Here is a 12,161-nt window from a genome sequence, read left to right as displayed (position 1 = left end):
ACCTATTGCCACACCCAGGCCAGGGGCTCCATCGCGTAAGACCGTAGCTCTGTACTCTGTCAAGTACGTGTAAAACAAAAAGGAGGCTGAGGGGGCGGCTCACTTGATTGGTAAAGCAAACTGGAGGAACTGAGTTTAATTCCCAGAATCTACATTTAAAAAGCCGGGTATAGTGGAGCACATCTATGATCCTAGCATTGGGGAGGTGGAAACAGGCCGATCCCTGGTGCTTACTGGCCGGCCATCCAGCATAGCCTACTTAATGAGTCTCAGGCCAATGACAGTCTCCAAAGAAAAAAACAAAAACAGGCAAACACACACACGCACACACACACACACTAAAAATCACCATCAACAACGAAACAAAAAACACAAGGAACATGGCTCCTGAGGAATGGCACCCCAAATGGACCTCTACCTTCTACACAACACAGAAAAACAATGCAGTTGCAATCATACCCACGTGAACATATACCTACTGCTCACACATGTACATGCAAACACAACACTGAAAATGAAAATCTACAATTGATACTGGTCAATGGGTGAACCAACTGTATGTTCTAGTTAACTATGACCGCCAACATGACTCAGCTTACAGTCATGAACTGAGAAATTGTCTAGATCAGATTGGACTATTATCGTGTCTATAGGGATTTTCTTGATCATGGATTGATATAGGAGGACCCAGCCCACTGTGGGTGGTGTTATCCCTAGGAAAGTGGTTCTAGGTTGTAAAACAAAGTTAGATAAGCACGAACCTGTGAACAAGCCGCCAAACAGCACACATCCACGGTTCCTTTTTCAAGCTCTGAATTCCTGCCCTGACTTCCTTCAGTGAAGGATTGTGCCCTAGAAGTGTAAGCCAAATAAACCCTTTTCTCCCCTGAATTGCTTTTCATTGGAGTGTCTTCTCACAGAAATAAGGGATTCGTATGCAACACATTTGTCACAGCCCATTCAATACACCACACCGAGACCTAACCTGACTATAAACTGTAAATCTAGGGCTACGTTTGTCTTCGATTTAGTTTTGCAGTACTATTGTTTGAACCTTGACCCTCAAATATGCTAAGCATCTCTATCACAGCACTGTATCCCCAACCCTCTTTGCGGTTTTTGTTTGTTTGTTTTGTTTTTTGTTTTGTTTTGCTTTTCCTTTAAGCAGTGTCTCAGTAAGTGGCCCAGGCTGGCCTTGAACTCATTATGTCGTAAGGCTATCTTTCAGCTTGAGATCCTCCAGCCTCAGACTCCTGAGTCTGAGGTTTTCGGCCTATACCTATATGTTATTTCAGTACTGACCCATTGATTGTGACACATGTGCCTCTTTGGTGTGGGAATGTTAGTAGCGGGAGTTGAGGGGGTGGTATCAGGGTAAAAGTTCTCTCTACCACCCACTCTGTGTCCTAAGAACCTAAAACTACTACAAAGAATCAAGAATAGGGCAACCTGTGAGAGTTGATTCTCTCCTGCTACACACACACACACACACACACACATACACACACAAATACAACTGTAATTTTAAATTTAAATCAAATGTAATAGGGTTGGGGAGATACACACACGCACGCTCACACACACACACAACTTTAAATTTAAATCAAATGTGATAGGGTTGGGGAGATATACACACACACACATACACACATGTATGCATGTGCACACACACACACACACACACACAACTGTAATTTTAAATTTAAATCAAATGTGATAGGGTTGGGGAGATAGCTCCATGCAGCAGTTCTTGACCTATGGATCTCAACCCTTTTGAGGATTGCATATCAGACATTTATATTACAATTCCTAACAGCAAAATGACAGTTATAAAAATAATTTTATCATTGGGGGTCACCATAACATGGGGAACTGCATTTAAGGGTCCCAGCATTAGGAAGGGTGAGAACCAGTGGTTCCATATGTAGAGGACCTGAGTTCAAATCCACAGATCCCACATAAAGCTAGGCTCAGGAGAGGAGCTCACAAGCCACCTAGCCTGGTGTGCACAGTGGCTCACAGGGAAAGGGACTGCGCCAAAAAAATGGCCGTCACCCAAGGGTTTCCTATACCTTCCATATGCTCTTTGTAGCATGCATGCACCACACTCCTAAACATGAACATGCATGCACGCACACACAAATACTTTTAAAAGTCCTGTATATATGGATGAACCTGAATGATCAGAGAGGTAGTGGAGAAGCAACCATCCCCCATCCAAAAGGCTGACACCTGCCCCGCCCTGCCCTACTACTTCCTGTCTTTCTGTCTGTCCTCAGTCTTCCAAAACCTCTATGGTCAATGTTGGTCAGCTCGTAGCTAGGTCTGCCCTCTGATTCAAAGCAAATTTCATTGGCTGTCTCAGGAGCATCAGAGTGTGATCAAAATATCACACAATATACTTGAAAAAAAATAGGTGTTACATTTACCAGGATAGTATACAAAAATTGCTCGAGTTAGAGCATTTAGTTTATTCAACCATTCAATGAGAGAATTAGCTTTTTAATCCCCAATTTCTTTCTTCCATGCATTTCCATGGACATCAAAAATTAAGATACTGCTATTTTAGAGGTGTCTGTGGGGCTGGAGAGATGGCTCAATGGTTAAGAGCATGCACTGCTCTCATGGGAACTGAGTCTACTTCCCAGTGCTCATGATCAGTGTCTCACAGCTGCCAGTAACCTCAGCTAAGGATCTCCAGTGCCCTCTTCTGGACTCTGCAGGCACCTGCACACATGTGTGTACATACATATGCACATACACACATTAATCTTTAAAAATCTTTCTAAGGCCAGGTGTGGTGGCACATACCTTTAATCCCAACACTTGGGAAGCAGAGGCAGGTGGATCTCTGTGAGTTTGGGGTCAGCCTGGTCTTCAAAGGACAGGCAGAGCTGTTACACAGAGAAACCCTGTCTCAAAAGAAGGAAAAGAGGAGCAAGTCAGCAGACAGCACTGCTCCTTACACAGGCTTTTAAATCTTCTGTCTGATACAAATTAATCTTGCCACAGATGCACAGAAGCAAGGTTAGCCACACATTCTCATATATACTTAGGTCTTAAAGAGACACAGGCCAACAGGCACATGCCATCTTAGAGTGCAGGTTTTACAAACACAAATCCTTTCTTCGTGCTAAACGGACATTGCACAGACATTCAGGCACGAAATTAAATGAGGGAACGATGGCCTGCTTGAGCTGTTTATTATTTGTGCCAATCTAGGAAAGTACATTAGACCCCAAAGGAGAAACTACTAGTGCAGCCGAATGACAGAGTGTTTATTGTTTATTGCAACAACAAAAAATGAACTAGGCTAACTCCATGCAGCTACATTTTGATAAATGCTGCTTAGGACAACCAAAATAATTATATACTTTTTAATGACCCACTAGGTTTAGCCCAAGTTTCTCTTGTGAGCACCAGAAGCCAGCTCAGACTCTGTGAGCAAAGGGAGCGGTCCAAAGGGTGGTAAGCTGCTCATTAAGTCCTCTGGAGATCCAAAGAGCCCGGCCTGAGCTGCGAAATGAAATTAGCTTTGCTATAAAATTCATACCTGCAAGAAATTGACGGTCTCCAGCGAAGAGTCCAAATGCCACAGCACAGGAAGAACGTGGCAATCCAGGAGGCTTGTGTGACCTCCTGCCTCACTAAAGCTGTCCCCGTCATTCCCTCCTCACCAACAGATGGATGCTTGCAGTGTGTGTCCCGCCTGCTTGTCACAGCCTAGTGACTGCTGCGGGAACCCTGGGGAACTGCTGGGGGAGAGGGAGATGAAACAATGTAAAACCGAAAGTCAGCTCTGCACTTCAGCAGTCACTCAGGAGGGAACTGGGGGACGCTCCATAACCCTGAACCCCTTCCTCCGCTCCTACCTCCCTGGCTTTTGTCAATCCCAACAGCAAGAACAAGACCGCCCCCTCAATTTGAGCCAAATTTGAAGCAAGCTTGATTTTTTTTTTTTTTCCAATTGAGGTCACCCAAGAGCTGGCCAGCAACTGCCTCCAAAGCCTGGTTAAGGAAAGCAGCCCCAAGTCTATTTCTCTCCTCTCCTCTTTTTTTTTTGGGGGGGGGGATGGGGTGACTTTTCAAGACAGGGTTTCTCTGTGTAACAGCTCTGGCTGTCCTGGAACTCACTCTGTAGATCAGGCTGGCCTCAAACTCACGGAGATCCACCAGCCTTTGCCTCCCAAGTGCCAGGCGTGCACCATCGCCGCCCAACCTCTTGGGCCCCTTTTAAGGAGTAGTTGTAAATTGGCATTACATAAGAGAGATGGTGGACAATGAGGCAATAAGGAAACACAGAAAAGAACCCACACCCCCAAAACTCATGTGGTTAGAGAGGGTTCAGGGAAGGTAAAGAGTATTCTCAAAAACAAGTCAAGGTCACAGGTTGGGAAAGGGTTAGGGTAACAGAGAGCAACTCAAATGGAAACTTAGTTTTCACACTAGAGCATAAAAGCTCCTGCCTTCAAAATGCAGTCAGGCAGGTTCCTCACGTTAAGTTAGGATGGAGGGAGGGACAGCTTGTTTCTATTCTCACAACCTCTCTCTTTCCAGGACCACTCATGAGCACATAAAATGGTGTGTGTGTGTGTGTGTGTGTGTGTGTGCGTGTGTGCGTGTGTGTGTGTGTGTGTGTGTGTGTGTGTGTGCGTGCCACGTGTGTGTGAGTATCATGGAGACCAGAAGAGGGCATTGGATCCCTGGAGCTGGAGTTACAGGCAATTGTGAGTTGCCCCACATGTGTGTTTGGAGTGAAATTCCCATCCTCTAGGAGAGCAGCAAGTGCTCTTAAGAGCTGGACCATCGATCTGGTCCCTAAGGTCACAACCTTCAGTCTGAACAGGCTTGGTTTCCTCCCCCGCCCACATTGGGAGATAAAGATGGTTACTTCCCATCCTTGCTAACTCTCACCCTGCTGCTTCCCAAACTTACTGGTAGGAGCTGTAACCTACAGATGCCAGAGACAGCTGTGCCCTCCCCAAAGATGTGGGGCAGAATGGAGCGGACAAAAACAGGCCAGTGCCTCCACCAGAAAAGGGATCCTCCTTCCCCTCAGGAGGAAGGCGCTTAACCTCAATGAGGGCAACGCCCAGGCAGGATGCCAAAGCTTTTCAAGCCATTAGCTGTGTCTGCAGTCTCAGAAATGGCAGTTTTTCCTATTAGTTTGCTTTTAGATCCAGAAGCACATAAACTGCAACTCCCCAAATTCTTTCACAGCAGGCCACTAACCATAATTCCTTGAGCAAACATGAATAAAAAGTAGGCCCAATGTTAGTGCAGGCAGGCCCTTCCCTTCAAGGTCCAAATGTGGGAGCGCAAAGGTACTGTCTCAGATGGAAACCTCTGAACTCTTGCTACCGGCATCTAACCATGGCTGGTACTGAGCATTATGGGCTACAGATTGGTGCTACTTGCAAAACCCACCTCCCTTCCGGGCATGAAGGATGTACCTCATGTTCTCCTCCAGGCTGATGATCATCTGAGATGGTCTGGCCAAGTGTCAAGCTCATGGGAAAAATCATGAAATCACAAACTAAGGCAGGTCTGCTTTTATTAGCTTGTGTTTGATAACAAGGAACCTGGAGGAACCTGGACGGGAAAGCTAACACCCTGTGAAGATGCAAATGCCACAGCCAGAGAGGTAACAAGAAGGGTGTGGCGGCACAGTCCTCCAGTCCCTCAGGGGCAAGATCGTGAGTTTGAGGTCAATCGTGGCTTCATAGCAAGACTGTTGAAGGATATTGTAGGGAGGGGAGAGGAGGGGAAGGGAATGAAGGGATGGAGGAAGAACGTACTCTTGGGGCACACAGGATAAAGCAGTGAGGTGCTAGAAAGACAGGCACGAACAATAGAGAAAAGCCGCCCCTCACAGAGCTTACGGCCTTTGGGAATTTGACAGATGTTGCAAAAAAAGACAGCATGGGCAGCTGTGGGTTATAGAGCAGAGACACTACATTTGCTGGGCTGGGAAAGGCTTCCCTGCAAGAGTGACCAGGATGCAGAGACCTCAAAGATCTGGTGTTGTCCATCAGAATAGAACATCTGTGGTACCCACAGAGATTCTCACCACAGGCAGCCCCTACGTGGACACCTTTCACATCCCACCGGCTCCCACCAGGCAGGGCCTGCTAAGGCACCACCAGCAAAGTGTCTGCATCATTCTGACAGGAAGACAGTAAGATAAATAAGAGGATTACTTTCAGGTTAAATGGAAAATTCCAGTTTCCCCGGTTTGGGGGTGGGGGAGGGTTTCACAAATGAGCAGGTTGGAATTCGGTAAGATGGCTGGTCACAGACTCCCACCCAATCACAGAAACTACATTTTCTCCCAGTCGAGAGGGCTTGACTGTTTTGAGGCTGTCCTTAGAAGGTAACCCGATGGGGAAAGTGTTACGTTATAAATGAAGCAGGAAGGAATCGTCTCTTGTCAATCTCTTGACAAATGTATTTAAAAACTTTCCTCCTAGAGGGTGCAAAAGAGAGCTGGAGAGAGAGAGAGAGAGATAACAGCAGGCCTTATCGCAGCCCTATCGCTCTTACGTTTAAAGATAAATGTGCATCGCTTTCCTAGAACGGCACGCTTCGGGCAGAAGCGGAGTTGTCGACCTCACAGGTCTCACAAACGAGATGAACAGTGCCCAGCTTAACCAGCCATGCTCTAGCTGTCATTAGAGCTGACTGACAAGGCTGCATGCAGAACCTCTTTGGTAAACTGGTTTTGGCAAGCAGGGAAAATTACATAAGAACAAATGGTTTGTCTTGTTAAGATGAGTGGTCGGGACTGGGGTGATGGGGGCTGTCCTTCTGTATGCTGTGAATATATGTTTCTCTTATTGGTTGTTTCAGCCAATGGATGGGCAGGATTTAGTCAGGCAGGAAATCCAAACAGGAAGCAGGAGATCCAGACATCGCTGGTAAGCCAAGATCCCGTAGAGATACACAGATTAATAGAAATGGGTTACTAATTAAGAGAGAGCTAGCCAATAAGAAGCCTGAGCCATCAGCCAAACAGTTTATGATTATATAAGCCTCTGTGTGTTCATTTGGGACTAAACAGCTGTGGAGCCAGGCAGGACAGAAAATTCTGTCTATACTAGAGAAATGACTCAGTTAGTCAAATGCTTGCCAGACAAGTATGAAGACCTGGATTTGGATTCCCCAGCACCCACGTAAAAAGCTGGGCATCGTTTATGTCTGTAACCCCAGAGCTGAAGAGCCAGCGAGGCCCTAGAGATCACGGCCCAGCCAGCCTAGCCAAAATGCAAGCTTCAAGTTCAGTTAGAGCTCTTGTCTCAAAGAGTTAGGTGGGGAATAATTGAGAACGACACCCAGTGTCGACCTCTGGCCTCTGCACACACAGATGTATTTGCTCGCATAGGCCACACATACAAAATCTTGCCATAACATAAAAAATGTTCTCTGATACAATTCTCACAATGAAGATGCTAGCTCCTCCTGGGAATTCTTTTAGCCACCTAGGGTGTCTTCTTCATTAGCTATGCAAAAGAACAGGAGCCGGAAAGGAAGGCTGCAGGGCACCCTGTGAGCTCACCCTGTCCACCCTCAGCACTGCATCCCAAGGGCACCCTCCCCTGCCCCTTCCTTTCCTCTGTGATAGGTTTCGGTTGCTCTCATTTCACCACCAAACAAATTTAACCAAGTCCCCGGGCAAACCTCTCGGGCTTTCTGTAGATCAAAACCCCCTAAGCTGGGAGATATCACGCTGAGCACTTGCTCATCCCCAGAGCTGCTTTGCTGAGGACACAGAGCCTGTGTGTGACACACCCATCCACGTGCTCGCTGGTGTAGGTGGCAGGCAGAAAGATCAGAGGGTCGTCTCTGGCCATCCTCTGAAATAAATGTATCTTTGACTTTGAGTTTGGGGACACACAAGTCTCTAAAACAAAATGCTCCTGGGTAATGTCATTTGTCATGATACATTTGTTGGGTGGGAATAAAAGCCTCAAAGTTACATCTTAATCATCTCAGGAAGAAGTCTCTTGAGGGGATGGTAGCAAAGCAATAGGAGGTTTTTTTAGAATTTTGTTTTCCCTTTAAAAGTGAAAGACTATTTTTCTATGATGATGTTCTTGTCAAGAGAAAGCTGCATTTTGCCTTCTGTATGATGTTGCTTGAACAATTATTTTTTCTGTCATCCGTGTGTGATAAGAATGATTGCCATGCTCCCACTGGGGCTAATGTTCATTAACTAGTAAAACTGGTTTTATTTCCTCCAAGCATTGGCAATGCATTTGAAAAGTCAATCTCCTGGGTAGGAATCAGTCGGTTCAAGTAAGATGCAAAGAACTCTCCAAATGCCAGTCAGGTGTTCATTTGGCCAGGGAAGGATTTAAATCTCCTTCTGGAGGGCATAATGACCAAGCAATTGGACAACTTCTTGATCCCTTACTTCCTACAGCTTTCCTCCTCTAACACCAGAAAAAAAAAATTCTCTAAAACTCAGGCTCTTACACCTAACTCAGTTCAGCCAGTGAAGCTTCTGCTGTGCAGCCAGGAAGACCTGAGTTAAGATCCCCAGAACCCATATAACAAGCTAAGTGTGGCAGCATCCATAACACTGGTGTTGATGGGGAAGCAGGATGCAAGAAGTCCAGAAGCCAGGCCAGCCAAATCACTGCACCTCAAATTCAGAGTGAGACCCTGCCACAAAAACATAAAGATGGAGAGCCATCAAGGAAAGGCACTCAGTGTCCAACCTCTGGCCTCCCGTGTGATCACATGCACATGTGCACATTCCCACACTAACAATTACATAGACCACATAAACACAGCACAACATACATAACACACACAACACACATATAACACACATAAACACACATACCACAATGCACATATAACACATGCATCACAACGCACATCTAACATACCACAACACATATAACACATATATACACAAACACACCACAACACATAACACACACACGTGCACACACACACACAGGCTTAAATAGAAGTATTAGCTGATGGCTAGATTGTAAATTTTCCTAATGTTAGTAAAAGTAAAGACCCAAGATTGACTACTGGTTTATGTATTAAACCAATTACTGTTGCTGTGTCCAGATGCCGGACAAGGTGGGACTTAAGGGAGGAAGTGCTCATCCTGGTTTACAGTAGGAGGAGCTACAGTGCACCATGGCAGGAAAGGTGTGGGTCTAGACACACCCAGCAACCACCACACTGAACCCACAGCTGGAAGGCAGAAGGGGTAGACAGGAAGTGAGGAGGGCAGGAAGTGAAGACTAATAAACTTCCTCCAGCAAGTCCTCACCATTTAAAGTTTTCACAACCTTTCAAAACAGCACCATCAGTGAGAGACCAGGTCTCCCTCCCTCCCTCCCTCCCTCCTTCCCTCCCTCCCTTCCTTCCTCTCTTCTTCCTTCTTTCCTTTCTTTCTCTCTTTTTTTCCTTCCAGTTTTGCATGTGCCTGTGGTACGTGTGTGTGTGTGTGTGTGTGTGTGTGTAGGGTGTGTGTGTGTGTGTGTGTGTGTGTGTGTGTGTGTAGGGTGTGGGGGGGGGGGTATGCGTGCCCATATGTGAGTGCATGTGGAGACCTGAGGTTGAGGTCCAGAGTGATCCTCCATCACTCTTCCACCTGAGTTATTAAGGCAGGGTCTTTCAATCAAACCCAGAGCTCACTGATAGGACTAGTCTTGCCAGTAAGCTTCATCTGGAGATCCCCATCTCTGTCTTCCAAGAGTAGACTTGTAGGCCAACTGCCACGCCCATCCAGCATCAGGGAGACCTGAGCTTAGTTCTCTAGCTTATGCTTTAAACACTGATGTTTTTCTCCAGCCCTTCGCGTGTTTGAACACAGGGCCTGGAGGAGCCATTTCATACCCTTAAGTCAGTTGAAGCAGGGATGTGGAAAATGACCCTCATCTACCTGAAGGACTGATCTTGTTTCCTTCACATGAAACCTGTTTGACAAGATTCAAGTTCAGATTCTATCTGGAAGATTTACAAGTCTTTTCTACCCTTCCTTCCTCAAACTGAGTCATATTCTACACACACACACACACACACACACACACACACACACACACATACACACACACACACACCAGAGGCTCTGGCTTATAGGGGAGACAAGAGTCAGTTACCCAGAAGCATCTTCATGGCTCTGAAGAGAAAGCCTCCTGCATGCGCTCAGGAAGCTTTCCTATTGATAAATTCAGGGCTTTTAAACTTTATCCTGATTCTTTTAATCACCCCTACTTCCTAAGAAGACATGGTTTGTTTTTCTGTTCTTAAATACCTTTAATCTCCTTACTCCTTTGTCAGTCACTTTTCACAGGGACAAGTTTACACTTGGCCTACATGCAGCCAGGAAGATCTCGGTAATACCCAAGAATTAGCGTCCTTCTTGCCCCTGTCCCTTCCCTAACAACAGACCTTCCTTTCTCTGATCTCCTCTTCCAAACAAACAACAGCTGTCTCTGTCTCCGGGAAAGAAGGTGGGAGAGCCGAACACAAAGAAGGGGGGAAGGGCCTGACCCCCTTCTTCCCACTGCAAAACCCTTCATAATGTCAAGTAACACAAGACAGGATTCTTGCAGCAAGAACCTTGGTTGGCTTGAAGGGTTTCTCCGCTCTGGATTTCTGTCCCTTCCTTCCTTCTTTCCTTCATTTTCCCCTTCCTTCATTTTTTCCTTCTTTCACAGTTAGTGGTGTGTGTGTGTGTGTGTGTGTGTGTGTGTGTGTGTGTGTGTGTGTATGGTGTGCTGACACACACGCATGCTCATACATAGGGATGAGGAATGAACATGTCACCAGGTGTCTGTGAAGGTCAGAGAACAACTCTCATGTTCTCTCCTTTTACCAGATGGGTCCCAAGGATCAAACTCAGGTCATCAGGCTCGGTATCGAGCACGTCTACCGACTGAGGCATTTAGCCATCCATGCTCTGTTTGGGGGGTTTTATTTTGTTCTTGTTAAGTGGCTGTTATTTTGGGGTTGAAAGTAAGGTGTGGGGAGGCTGAGGGAGGCTCAGGGAAGAGTCTGCTTTGAAGCTCCCTCGATGTATTGTCTGAATCCAAGCCCAAGGGGCTGTAATTATGTTGTCTTCATCTCCTCACTGTTGGTTAGCAGAGGCTAGCCCCCTGGGCAGCATCCCCTGCCTTCCTGCACAGTAACAGCATCATGGAGTCTCTTCCTTTGTCTTCTCCCATGTCTCTCAAGTCCCAGTCTGATTTTTGAAGAGCAGTTTTGATGACATTGGCCCACCTAGGCAGTCTCAAGTGAGGCCCCTATGTTTGTGTGCTTGTCTTTTTTTTTGGGGGGGGAGACTTATTGTTGTTAATTTTCCTATCAACAAAATAAAAATTAGGGTATGGTGGAGGTGTGTGAGCTCAGGCATACATGTTCCACAGAGTCTGAGTGGAGGTTGGAGGACAACACCCAGGAGTCAGTTTTCTCCTTCCATCAAGTGAGTTCCAGGGGTCAAAGTTAGGTCACTGGGCTTGACCTAGCCCTTGCTTTTATCTCCTGAGCCATCTTGCCAGCCCCATTTGTGAAAATATGTTCTTGCGGTAGCCCAGGTTGATTTCAAACACATAGTGCAGTTGAAGATGAGCTTGCACCTCTGATCTTCCTGCCTCCACCTCCTGAGTGCTGGGATGGTAGATGTGTGTGTCTTCATGCCTATTTATGCATGCTGGGGCGATGGAGATGTCCTTCTGTACGTGTTTCTCTTATTGGTTGATGAATAAAACACTATCTGGCTGGTGAGACAGGAAGATAGATGGGACCAGGAGACGAGGAGAATTCTAGGGAAGGTAGGCAGAAGACCCTGACATGGTCACCATGTAAGGACCAGGAAGAAAGGACACACCAGGCATTCATTCTCCAGGAAGATAAGACCATGAGGAAATGCATAGATTAATAGAAATGGGTTAATAATTAAGACAGAACTAGCCACTAAGGAGCCCAAGCCATCAGCCAACAGTTTAATAATTAAATAGCATCTCTGTGTGTTCATTTGGGGGCTGAAGCGGCTATGGGCCAGGTGGGACCAGGCTGGAAAGAACTTCCACAACATTTGAGGGTTGAACCCAGGGTGTCATACACCCTACTAACTGAGTCACACCCCGTGCTCCCAATCTTCCACTTTATAAACTATTTGCCTCAGCTATTCT

This window comes from Phodopus roborovskii, unplaced genomic scaffold (genome assembly GCF_943737965.1).
Source record: "Phodopus roborovskii unplaced genomic scaffold, PHOROB, whole genome shotgun sequence".
NCBI classification, from domain to species: domain Eukaryota; kingdom Metazoa; phylum Chordata; class Mammalia; order Rodentia; family Cricetidae; genus Phodopus; species Phodopus roborovskii.
The sequence above is the reverse complement of the archived record's forward strand: the minus strand, read 5'-3'. Positions refer to the sequence as shown.